Source organism: Bos indicus x Bos taurus, chromosome 22 (genome assembly GCF_003369695.1).
Source record: "Bos indicus x Bos taurus breed Angus x Brahman F1 hybrid chromosome 22, Bos_hybrid_MaternalHap_v2.0, whole genome shotgun sequence".
In the NCBI taxonomy this organism is placed as follows: domain Eukaryota; kingdom Metazoa; phylum Chordata; class Mammalia; order Artiodactyla; family Bovidae; genus Bos; species Bos indicus x Bos taurus.
Window position 1 is genome coordinate 23,635,279 of NC_040097.1, and position 12,420 is coordinate 23,647,698.

Here is a 12,420-nt window from a genome sequence, read left to right on the forward strand (position 1 = left end):
ATCCGGGAAAATACTCAAATCTCCTGGTAATTTCCTGCAGACAAGACATTTAATCATCTCCAAGCCTCTACCACAAGAGAAAAAAAAAAAAAAGAAAAGCAAAAAACCTAAACCAAATGATTCACACTCTTAAAAATGAATCTGCCTTCGGAACACGAACTGTTTTCTGCTCTTGAAAAGCAGCCACGATTTGTTATTCTAACAAAGTGTTCCCTTCCTCCAAACAGAAATAAAAGTCGCTCAAGGAGGGCTTGTGCTGATTTCTGTTCTGCATTTCTTGAAACTTCCACCCAGTCAACAGTTTCTCCTGGCAGGTTCTCAGAAATCCAGGGAGAGCTGGGGAGTCGGTGACTGAGAACACAGGATCATTTTTATAAGCCTTCCCCACCCCCCTAGTTTTTGGCCCCATGGGAAGATGTTTTATTGCAGGACGAGCAGACTTAGCTGCACATATAAATTCTTCACTGCTCAGCTCACTTGACACCTTTATCTGAGTTGCCCAACGGCTGGGAGGGTTTGGCAATTGATGATTTGAAAAAGGAAAGGTCCAAATCCTCCCCAAGTGGTATGTGTTCTGTCTGTACATACAGGGCTGTGTCCATCTCTCTAATTACTCAACTAGTTGCACAGCTAAAAACATCTGTTTGCAGAAGGCAAGGAACCCAAAGTATACAAATGATTCACAACACCTAAACAACTGCGAATGAAGGCCAGTCCAGTCCAGCAAAATGAAGGCTGCTCTAAGCCAAAATAATTTAATATGGGCGGAAATGGAGTTTGGCAATTCATGCATCAGACTTTGCTTCATTTGGGGAAGGCATTTCTTCTAGGAGCCTCGTCTTCAATTAAACACATACACACACACCCCATCCTCCACCACCCCCGCCCCCACCCCCCAGCCCTCTGCATTAGGCTTTAAGTTTGCTCATGTGTACCTCAGGAAAAACAGATTGGGAAGAGGGACGAAGCTCAAAATGCATCTTTTAAATAAACCTTACCCCTCCCCCACTCCAGTCCCGATGGACTATTTTGGTTTGGAAATTTCCCAGGATACAGCTGCCTAGGCACCCCAGATCTGCAGACTCTCAGGCTTCACTAAGTCCAAAGTCTCCCAGCAGCCAAGAGGGTACATCTGCAAATCTGGACAAGCAGGGGTTCTAACATATTCCCCCCAGGAGCTTTCCCCATCCCACAGACTGCTTTATTCCAGCTAGGAAGGCCAGGAGAGGGAGGTCTCTCCCACACCTCCACCCCCAATTCAGGGAGAATAAATGAACACATTTCTGAGCTGCTTCATTATAGATAATCCACCAAGAAGAACAGCAATAGGCATTTTTAAAGTTCTAGGAAAACGAGCCATAGGAATGTGGGGAGAAATACATCATCTTTTAAACCAGACCTTCCTGGAGACATCACACATTTTTTGAGAGTCTAAGAGAAATAAATAAGTAGGTCAGGAGCAATCCATTCATTTCCAACATTTGAGGGAAATGAACTGTTAAGAGATTAAAGGCTTTTGAAAAAAAGCAAGTTCAGGGAAGTTTAAATGTTTCCACCAAAAAAGTCCTAATACAGTAACAGGGTCCATGACTCCTGACACTGTTACTATTATTGGTTAACCTAGTGCTCAAAGGCTGGGAGACGCTCATATCAAAAAGATCCCAAGGTCCCCTTCCCGGAGCTCCTGACCTCCCCAGTGTCTGTGCTGCAGGGCGCATCTCTTCCAGAGGTTACTGTCCCACTTTAAGGCCCCTCTTCCTGGTCTCTACCAGGAGCACACGCACCCCCTCGGGGCACCCCTGCCCTGGGGCGCCACTTACCCGGCTCAGCCTTGCATCTCTGCTGCTGCGGGGCCTCCACCACCGGGAACTAAGGGAGTTGGGGGGTGGAAAGGGGCCGCAGTCCCGGGCCAGGGGATGCGGCTGCGGCTAAGAAGCCCAATGGGGCGTCCGCCGCCAACCACCCGGAGCCAAAGGGGGCCCTGCAGGGGCTCCGCGCGAGGGAGGTGACATTCCCGGGGCTCAGCGATGGCAGCTGCTCCGTGCACAGCTCCGGATGCAGGAAAACCTCTCAGGTCCCGGGGAGAGACGCTTCAAGCTCTCCAGGCTGCCTCCCCGCTGCTTAAAGGGACGCCTCCCCACCTACCGTGGCGCTTATTGGTGAGAATTTCGAGCCACAGGCCAATCCTAGGCCTGTTCCCAAATGAGATTTCAATCAAGGGAGCTACTGCTTTAAAATTAGAAAAGGCTGATGGGGGTGGGGAAGGGAGTACGGGCCACTTTCAGTAGCAGAAGGACACAGGCGCTCTGGCCCTTGCTAGTGGAGGTCCCTAGCGCTGGCAGGGGAAGCAAAAGCCAAATTCCGCTGTACAGCAGAGCACAGGAGTAAGGCAGGGAACAGGCTGCTCCTTGGCCTTCACCCCTCCCATCTTGCTCATCCTTCAAGGCTCATCCCACTCATCACAGCTTTGAGGACTCTCTTAATTACTGGGAAGAACTCCCAGCTAGGTGCTTCCAAATTCTCCCCACTACTACCCCCTGCACCACAACCTTGGGGGCACTCATCACACTTTCACTGTTTTTTGCTTAATCTGTCTCTCCCTTTATACTGTAAATTCCACCACTGCAGGGCTGTTTCCATCTCTCACCACACTGTATTACCTACCTCCTGCCTGGAACACTGTGAGCTCTCAGTAAATATTTGTTGATGGAATAAATGAACGAATAAATGAAGGCATGAACACTGACACATCTTGTGTCGGCTGTGACAAGACAAATGTTAATTAAAAGGTGATATTCAAGAGGCCAGCTGTTTCCGTTGTAGTCTCAGCCTCTTACAAGTTAAGGAAACTGTGCCTCAGTTTCCTTGTTTGTAAAGCATGATCATGAAATCTCATGCGGTTGCTGTAACGATGGTGTTAGCGCAAATCTGGACTAGGAGGTATGTCCAATCAACAGCTATAGCCCACTGGATAGTCAAGAGCTGGTGTTTCTGAAATCAGAATACATTTCCTGGGGGTTGGGATGATCTGACTGCTGGTTTGGCTTCTTGGTGAGTACGTGGTCATTCATGAAACAGATGTGAATTCTGTACCTGCTCAGTGCCAGACTTCATACAAGATGCTGAGGTGACCACTCCTAAGGGGAGTGGAGGTGTGTACTAAGATTTTCCAGAGCTATAGAACCAGTAAGGTGTATAGATAGATATGCAGAGATTTATTATAGGAATTGGCACCCTATATGGAGTTACAGAGGTGGAATAGTCCCATGGTCTGTAGTCTGTGAGTTGCTGGAGAATCAAGAAAGCTGGTGTTATAATGCTGGACAAATACAAAAGCTTGAGAACTGGGTGCCAGGGGCGCAAGTCCTGGTCCCAGTCCAAAAGTCAAGAACCAGGACTGCCAATGTCTGAAGGCAGGAAAATGTGGAAGCAAAGAGAGCAAATTGATCTTTCCTCCACCTTTTTGCTCTGTTCAGACCCTCAACAGATTGGAAGATGCCCACCTGCACTGGTGAAGTAGAAATCTTCTTTTGAAGTTCACTGATTCAAACACTAATCTCTTCCCGAGACTCCCTCACAGACACACTTAAAACTAATGTTACCATCTATCTGGGCATCCCTTGGCCCAGGCCAGTTGACACAGGAAATTAATCCCCATCACAGCACAGAGGAGAGACAGAGCAAAATACACAAAGAGAATTATGTTAGATGTATAGTCAGCAAAGACATATGATCAGGAATGTTTATTGGAGCACAGTTTATAACATCACAATAACTGAAAACTGCCACCCAATAAAAATAGGTGAAATGGAAAAATAAATTACAGAACACCTATTTCTGGAATACTACAGTCATGAAACAAAAGAAGCAGAGTTAAGTGCACTAATAAACAATCAACTTCAAGATATATTGCTAAGTACAGTGCAGAAGGTAAAATATATCCCTGCTTGATTAAATAAATCTTCATGTATTATATGGGCTTCCACAATTGCTCAGCATGTAAAGAATCTGCCTGCAGTGCAGCAGACAGAGGTGATGCAGGTTTGATTCCTGGGTTGGGAAGATCCTCTAGAGAAGGAAATGTATCCCACTCCAGTATTCTTGCCTGGGAAATCCCATGGACAGAGGTGCCTGGCGGGATACAGTCCATGGGGTCACAAAACAGCTGGACATGACTGAGTGACTAAGCATGGACGCATGTGTTATATATACATATGTATGCTGTATGTGCATAAAATGTTTCTAGAACTATGCCTAAGAAAATGGTAAAGGTTATTATTCTTGGCAAGTTGGTATGAGAACTAAGCAGGTCTACAGTGGGAAGGAGGCTCCTATTTCACCATATATTTTTGTATATTACTTACTTTACCATGAGCTTGTAATAAGTTCCTGGATCTGGCAAGATGGTAAATGATGACAGCCTGAAAATTCCAACTCTTCAAAGACCCTAGATACACTAGATAAAATATAACCAAAATTATTTTAAGGGCTTAGCTGACTCACAATTAAGAAAGGAGAGTACCCAGGTAGAAAAAAGAAGTAACTAAAAACAAGAATGATGAACATGCAAATTCATGCTGGGGATATGAGGCAGAAGGGAAGATGGTTGGCAACAGGAGAACAGTCTGTCTTGGTTCCCTAGGGGCTAGGGTTTGAATACCCAAGTAGGACAGAAGATGAGGCTTTGGAACAAGCAGAAGTAGGAAGTTGTTAGGAAACTCCTCCAGAAAACCAGGAACAATCCCTGAGGGCTGCACCCTTGGTAAACAAATAGATTAGAAAAACTGTCAACCATCCCAAGGAAACTTGTCTCCCTGTGGTCTGAGCAGGAGGGAAACATTTAAGAATTAGAAATGTTAGAATTAGAAGAATTAGAAGCCCTCAGCCTATGCCTTTCTTCAGAGTGGAATATGAAAAATTAAAGTGAGCATCAGCAAACTCCAACTGAACAATTAATATAAAGCTTGGTCCCATTCACGATATGCCAAGAATTCCCCGCAGAAGCAAATGAAAAATTTTCCTGCAGAGTCAGTTCTGTAACCTGGGCTACATCTGACCCTTCAAAACATGAGCTTGTGGTAGTAAATTACAAAACACAGCCGTAAGTCAGCAAGTATGAGGATCAGGGCTCAAGAGTTAGAGGTAATAAAACAACATTTTGAAAAAGAACATTAATAAAGTTTAAAATGACTAAACACAATAAAGCTAGAAATGAAACAACAAAAAAAGGGCAACTCTTCTCTTTCCTCTATAGATTCATTAAAATTAAAAACTCAATGGAGAGATGAAACAGAAGATGAAATACTCCTGAAGAGAGAAATATACATCTCAGGACATTACACAAGATGAAACGCAAAGGGATGCAAAGTTGAAAACTATAAAGATGTTTAAGCGATACGGAGGACAGAGTTTGAAGGGCCAACATATGTCCAACTGGAGTCCCGCTGGCACAGAATAGACATTAAGGAGAGGCATAATGGCTAAGAGTTTTCTAGAATTTATAAAACTCACGAATCTTCAGATTCAAGAAGCATAAGACATCTCAGGCAGGATAAATAAATGTAAGAACATCTGTCTGTATTAATTACTCATAAAAGTACAGTTAATAAAAGACTGAACTGAGGAAAAGTATAACAGTTTAATAATGCAATGACAGAATTAAATAGATGGCACTTTAAAGAGAGGCAACTCTGCCATTCCACATTTAGAGTTGGATTATATTTCCCTCAGTCTTTCATCCCCCAAATTAACAAATTCTGAACTATAGAAGGTCCTTACAGGTCTAACTGTACATTAATATGGCTCTTAAGCACCAAGATGAAATAGCAGAGACATCCTTGGAAAGACGCGTTCATTCAGCCATTAACAAACGTGGCAGGAAAAAAAGCATACACACAAAAACCAAATGAGCAGAAACTCAACGCCCCTGTTCCCAGGAATCTTATTCTGGTGGTAGAGGAAGCAGATAAACAGATGGAGAGTGTCATCATTTGTCGTTGTTGTTCAGTCACTAAGTTTGTGTCTGACTCTTTTGTGACCAATGGACTGTAGCCCGCCAGGCTCCTCTGTCCATGTTATTTCCCAGGCAAGAATACTGGAGTGCATTGTCATGTCCTTCTCCAGGGCATCTTCCTGACCCATTGAACCCGCATCACCTGAAGGAGGATTCTTTACTACTGAGCCAGCCATAACGGGGCATAAACTATACTACTATAAAAAGACAGAGGAAGAACATCTCAAGCAGTCTTGTGGGAAGGCGGTACTTGATAAGGGCTTCCTGGAGTAGGTAAAATCTACACTGAGGGAGCTGGTATCCTTAGGGGGAAACACTTTAGAATTAGGCTTGCCTTTGAATTCCAGTACTGCTACTTATCATCTAGTCTAACTTTGGGGAAGTTATGTAACTTTTCCAAGCGTCACTCATCTCATCTGTAGGATGGAATTCATATCACTTAAGTCCTGGCGTTGTTTTGAGGTTTAGAGATAATACACGTAAAGCACTTAGCAGAATGCCTGACCTATAAATAATTTTTTTTTTTTTTTTTTTTTACTAAATGGGTAGCTGTTCTTGCTATTAGATGAAATCCAATGATTAGGTGGGGGAAAAAATGCCTCTTGTTTTAAAAGGTGATTTTCTTCAGAAAGCTGACAGAGACAGAGGCTTCAGCCTATTTTTCAAGAAACTATCTTGAAGAACATTGAATATTTACTGAATCTAGCCTGCAAAAATAACATTATTATACTACCAAATTTAAAGAGTTATTTGATCTGGCCCTTTCAATAAAGGAACTTAAAATACAGTTCTTCCAAAATAACTAATGAAGGCTGCATAAGTTAAGTGTCAAGTATGTGATTCTTTTCAGTGATAAATTCCAAAACTGTAACAGACTTCTCTTTATCATGAAACTTTCAGATTCCTAACCACAAAGTAAAGTGAAAGAATTCAGAGTCCAGCAGGGGGAGGAATAGATGGACCCTTCTCAGTATTACTTAACAAGTTTATGAACGACCTGGATGATGCATGGAAAAGAAACTCGTAAAGTCCAACCTATGATGCCAAGTTACTGGGCCCTGCCAATGCTCGGTGGATAAGAACACAGCTATCTAGCCAAATCTGGAGGAGTCGCCTGAATTTTAGAGAAATTCAATAATGGTAAAGGTTGTGTCTGCCTTTTGGAAGAAGCACTGAACTGTGCCATCTTAGAGGCAAAAGCATTAGCCAAGGCCAAGCTTTCCATTCATTCCTTCATGCATCATTTAACAAACATGTATCTAATGTCTACTAAGAAGGTTTGACTTATAGGCTGTGTAAACACGGAAACAAATGAATAAAACACAACACTTGGCTTCAAGGAGCATAAAACGTAGTGATATGAAATCTTCACTTGAAACCACCCATGCCTTCCAACATTCTTCCTGCTACCATGCAGTGGTGATCTGACTTTTATAAAACAACTTAAATCTGCACTAGAGATTAAATCCCATCATGTTTCAGAACAGAAAAATAGATTTTCTCTCTTCAGCTAACAATGACTGATTAGTAGTGGATTCCTGGAGTGCTGACTTGATAAGAAGTCTGAGGCTGCATATGGCAGGAAAGCATGCTGTGATTGATTAGTGATGTCTGTCATGTGGATGGAGAAGGAGTGACAGCAATGCTGCTATATATCTGACATCTCCCATCTAGTCCAACCCCCTCATTCCACAGATGAGAAAACAGAACAGATCTTTCTTTCTTCCTGTGGCATTTTAAATTCAGCAACACGAGCAGGGGCAACCGAGGAGAACCTCCATATCTGAAATGTTGCTGAGAGAGAAAAAAAAATCTGGAGCTCAGAATATTTCTGATGAGCTTTTAAGATATGCACTCAAATCCTTTAGCAGCCTTTGTATTCTGCAGCAAACAGGCTAAATGGAGAAAGCTGCAGACTCTGATCTCCTGGTTAGCTACAAAGAGCCACCCCCCACCCCACCAGACACATGTTAAGACTATATAAAATACATATAATTTGAGTACTTGAGGATTTAAAATGCACTGGGGGACAAAAATGTCTAAAAAGTGAATATATTTCAGAAATACAAAGTGAATACATAGAACAGTAATTAACATGTTATTTAAGAACGAACGAAGATTTTTATCATTTTATTCTATTTAATGGTACCGATATCATCAGCCAAAGGAAGGAAAAGAAAGGCTCTTATTTATTTTCAGAAGACACTTTATATCCTGGGGACTCTGTAACACTAACTAAAAAGATAGGGTCTGGCCCTGTTAAGCGTTTCCACACCCAATCTATCAACACTCACAACCATCACCCAGCCCAGTCACAAAGAATCCAGGCTCATTCCCTGTGAAGGACAGAATGGTATAAACGACAACAGATAAGCAGGAAGCCCAACCCCAGCCTGATTCAGATACAAAGAACAAATTGTAGCATTTGATTAATATGCCAGCTCTTCTGTCATGCCAACTGCAAAGTGAATTTTATGGAAAACCAACTCCTTGAGAAATAGGTCTAATTAATTCAGTTACATAAACTCCAATGAAATATTAGGGGGAGGAGACGGGGAAGTGAAGGGAGAAAGGGAGGAAGAATATCAGAGTGAGAATGAGGAGAAAGACAAGGAGGGCAAGAGAGAGGGAGGAAAGGGAGGGGGGAGGAGTAAGGAGGGAGGAAACGAACAAATGGAAATACATGACTGAGGGAATATGAAGAGGATGTTCTGGAGGGCCCAGAAGTTGTGCTCTGACTTAGCATGACAGGAAACCTATTTATATTTCAATCAAACACACTGTTGAGGTTTGGGTAAGCGATTAAAAGATGAACAACCATCAACAACCCTTTAATGCATAAATTGGTCAGATTAGTTTTTTCTCCCAAGACTCACTCATTTGTATACCACCTGCAGGATTTCTGCTAAATCTGCCTTTACTAAATATCATACTAATGACATGCTGAATGAGCCTTATATTATTATTTATATGAATAAACAAGTTGTGGGACATCCACACAATAGAATATGACCCAGCGAGTAAACGGAACAAACATAAGCAATATGGTGGATGAATCACAAATCTGTAGTGCTAAGAGTCAGACTGCAAAGGCAATATATTGTATGAATGCATTATGTGACATTCCAGAGGAGGCAAACTCACAGGCACAGAAAACAAGGGTTGGAGATGGGAGCTGGGATTGAGAAAAACTTAGGAGGAGATATGTATCTTGATTGCGACACTGGTTGCATGACCAGATGCATTTGTAAACACCCACAGAACTGTAAACCTAAATAGTAAGTTTTAATGTATGCGAATCTGAACAGTGAAAAACAGAACCAGGCAAAACCCCCAAGTTAAAACCATCCCTTGTATCACTTTGGCTTTAATCTAAATTAACTATTTTCCTACTGTTTTGTTTTTGTAAGGATGTTTAACAAATGACTCAAAAAACAGTAACTGAGGAACTGTGGCATGCCAAGAGCTACTGCCATGACATTGCTCTTTCTTGACTAAAAATGGAGATGATCAAGTTTTAAAGAAGAGGCAACTCTAGCACCCAATCCAGATCTCCTTATTGATGTACTTACAAAGTTTAGAAGGCTGAAAAGAATTGTTTTTCATTCTGTGTAACTCAGTGTTAATTAACTAATTCTGGACCACCCCAAACCATCTCCCATTCTGGGACACAGTGCTACAGACTGGAAGCTGCATGAGGGAAGGGGTTGCATCTCTCTTATTTTGCACAGCAATCCTCAGCACCTAACACAGCAGATACTTGATTCAGTTCAGTTCAGTCACTCAGTCGTGTCCAACTCGTTGCAACCCCATGAACCACAGCACGTCAGGCCTCCCTGTCCATCACCAACTCCCAGAGTTTACCCAAACTCATGTCCATTGAGTTGGTGATGCCACCCAACCCTCTCATCCTCTGTCGTCCCCTTCTCCTCCTGCCCCCAATCTTTCCCAGCATTAGGGTCCTTTCAAGTGAGTCAGCCCATCGCATCAGGTGGCCAAACTATTGGAGTTTCAGCTTCAACATCAGTCCTTCAACATCAGTCCCAGGACTGATTTCCTTTAGGATGGACTGGTTGGATCTCCTTGCAGTCCAAGGGACTCTCAAGAGTCTTCTCCAACACCACAGTTCAAAAGCATCAATTCTTGGGTGTTCGGCTTTCTTTATAGTCCAAGTCTCACATCCATACATGACTACTGGAAAAACCATAGCCTTAACTAAACAGACCTTTGTTGACAAAGTAATGTTTCTGCTTTTCAATATGCTGTCTAGGTTGGTCATAACTTTCCTTCCAAGGAGTATGCGTCTTTTAATTTCATGGCTGCAGTCACCATCTGCAGTGATTTTGGAGCCCCCAAAAATAGTTTCTTGCTATTTCCATTGTTTCCCCATCTATTTGCAATGAAGTGATGGGACCAGATGCCACGATCTTAGTTTTCTGAATGTTGAGCTTTAAGTCAACTTTTTCACTCTCCTCTTTTACTTTCATCAAGAGGCTCTTTAGTTCTTTTTCACTTTCTGCCATAAGGGTGGTGTCATCTGCATATCTGAGGTTATTGATATTTCTCCCGGCAATCTCGATTCCAGCTTGTGCTTCTTCCAGCCGAGGGTTTCTCATGATGTACTCTGCATATAAGTTAAATAAGCAGGGTGACAATACACAGCCTTGATGTACTCCTTTTCCTATTTGGAACCAGTCAGTTGTTCCATGTTCAGTTCTAACTGTTGCCTCCTGACCTGCATACAGGTTTCTCAAGAGGTAGGTCAGGTGGTCTGGTATTCCCATCTCTTTCAGAATTTTCCAAAGTTTATTGTGATCCACACAGCAAAGACTTTGGCATAGTCAATAAAGCAGAAGTAGATGTTTTTCTGGAACTCCCTTGTTTTTTTGATGTTCCAGCAGATGTTGGCAATTTACTATTCATAAAATGAATGAAATAAACTATCCACTGGGTCTCACTCTGCACGCCTGCAGGAGAGGCAGCTCAGTTCACCAGCAGACAGCTGGCTCCTGGATTAAGTTCCTGCTCCCAGTGAGCTGTGGCTGATATTCCACTAACATGGACCACAGAGAGCCAAGCCAGCCAACTCTTCCACTCAGGGTCTTTCAAAAACCCGAGTCTTTATCTTCTATCAACCCACTTCTATGCACGGTTCCTCAGGGGACTGGCTTCATACCCTTTTACATCCAAGCCACTAAAAAATATGACACTCCAATTAAATGAGAACGAGGCATTATTGTCAGTGCTGCTAGGTCCTGTAAGAAAATATCCGTACTTTTTAGAAAACATGTTTAGGTATGTAAGGTTAAAATCACATGATGTCTGAGCTTTGCTTTCAAATACTTAGGAGGGAGAAGAGTAAAGGAGAAGGGGAAAGAGGGAGGAACCACGAGTAAAAGGAAACAGATGAAAGAGATGTAGCAAAATTTGAAGACTGTCAGGAGGAGAAGGGGACAACAGAGGATGAGATGGTTGGATGGCACCACCAACTTGACGGACATGGGTTTGGGTGGACTCTCAGAGTTGGTGATGGACAGGGAGGCCTGGCGTGCTGCAGTTCATGGGGTTGCAAAGAGTTGACACAACTGAGCAACTGAACTGAACTGAAACCTATTACATAGCGATTCATTATACTATTCTTTCTACTTCTGATTATGTTTTAAAAAGGTCTTAATAATGAAAAGAGGTGGACATGACTTAGCAACTGAGCAACAAGTAATGAAAAATCTTTCAAGCTCAATTTGACCAGGACATGTGGGTTTATGTCCTCCTTGTTCCTGACAAGGTGATTCTAAAGTGAAAGGGAAAGTCGCTAAGTCATGTCCAACTCTTTGAGACCCCACGGACTATCGAGTCCATGGAATTCTTCAGGCCAGAATACTGGAGTGGGTAGCCTCTCCCTTCTCCGGGGGATCTTCCCAATCCAGGGATCAAACCCAGGTCTGCCACATTGCAGGTGGATTCTTTACCAGCTGAGACACAACAGGAGCCCAAGAAAAGTGCAGTGGGTAGCCTATCCCATTTCCAGGGGATCTTCCCAACCCAGGAATTGAACCGGGGTCTCCTGCATTGCAGGTGGATTCTTTACCAAATGAGCTATCAGAGAATATTCCTAAATAAAAAGGCAAACTTTCCAGATTACAGGGAAAACTGACACCTCAAACTTTAAAGAGCGTTTCTAACAGAGGTAATCTGTATGAATATGAGATCTCAGTTCAGTCTCTCAGTCATGTCCAACTCTTTGTGACCCCATGGACTGCAGCACGCCAGGCCTCCTTGTCCATCACCAACTCCTGAAGCTTACTCAAACTCATGTCCATCGAGTTGGTGATGCCATCCAACCATCTTATCCTCTGTTATCCCCTTTTCCTCCTGCCTTCAATCTTTCCCAGCATCAGGGTGTTCTC

At 42.8% G+C, this 12,420-nt stretch overlaps 1 protein-coding gene across 3 annotated transcripts in view; it reads right to left on the reverse strand.

Moving 5' to 3' along the window:
* Positions 1–12,420, reverse strand: part of PRICKLE2 (prickle planar cell polarity protein 2) — a 342,796-nt gene that overhangs the window by 169,107 nt on the left and 161,269 nt on the right. The window contains exon 1 of one of the 3 annotated variants that reach the window (XM_027523819.1): positions 1,821–2,182. The exons of the other annotated variants lie outside the window; for them this stretch is intronic. The gene's annotated coding sequence lies outside the window, so the exon portion shown is untranslated. Of the gene's footprint in view, positions 1–1,820; positions 2,183–12,420 lie in introns of those variants that run through there. 3 annotated transcript variants of the gene reach the window in all.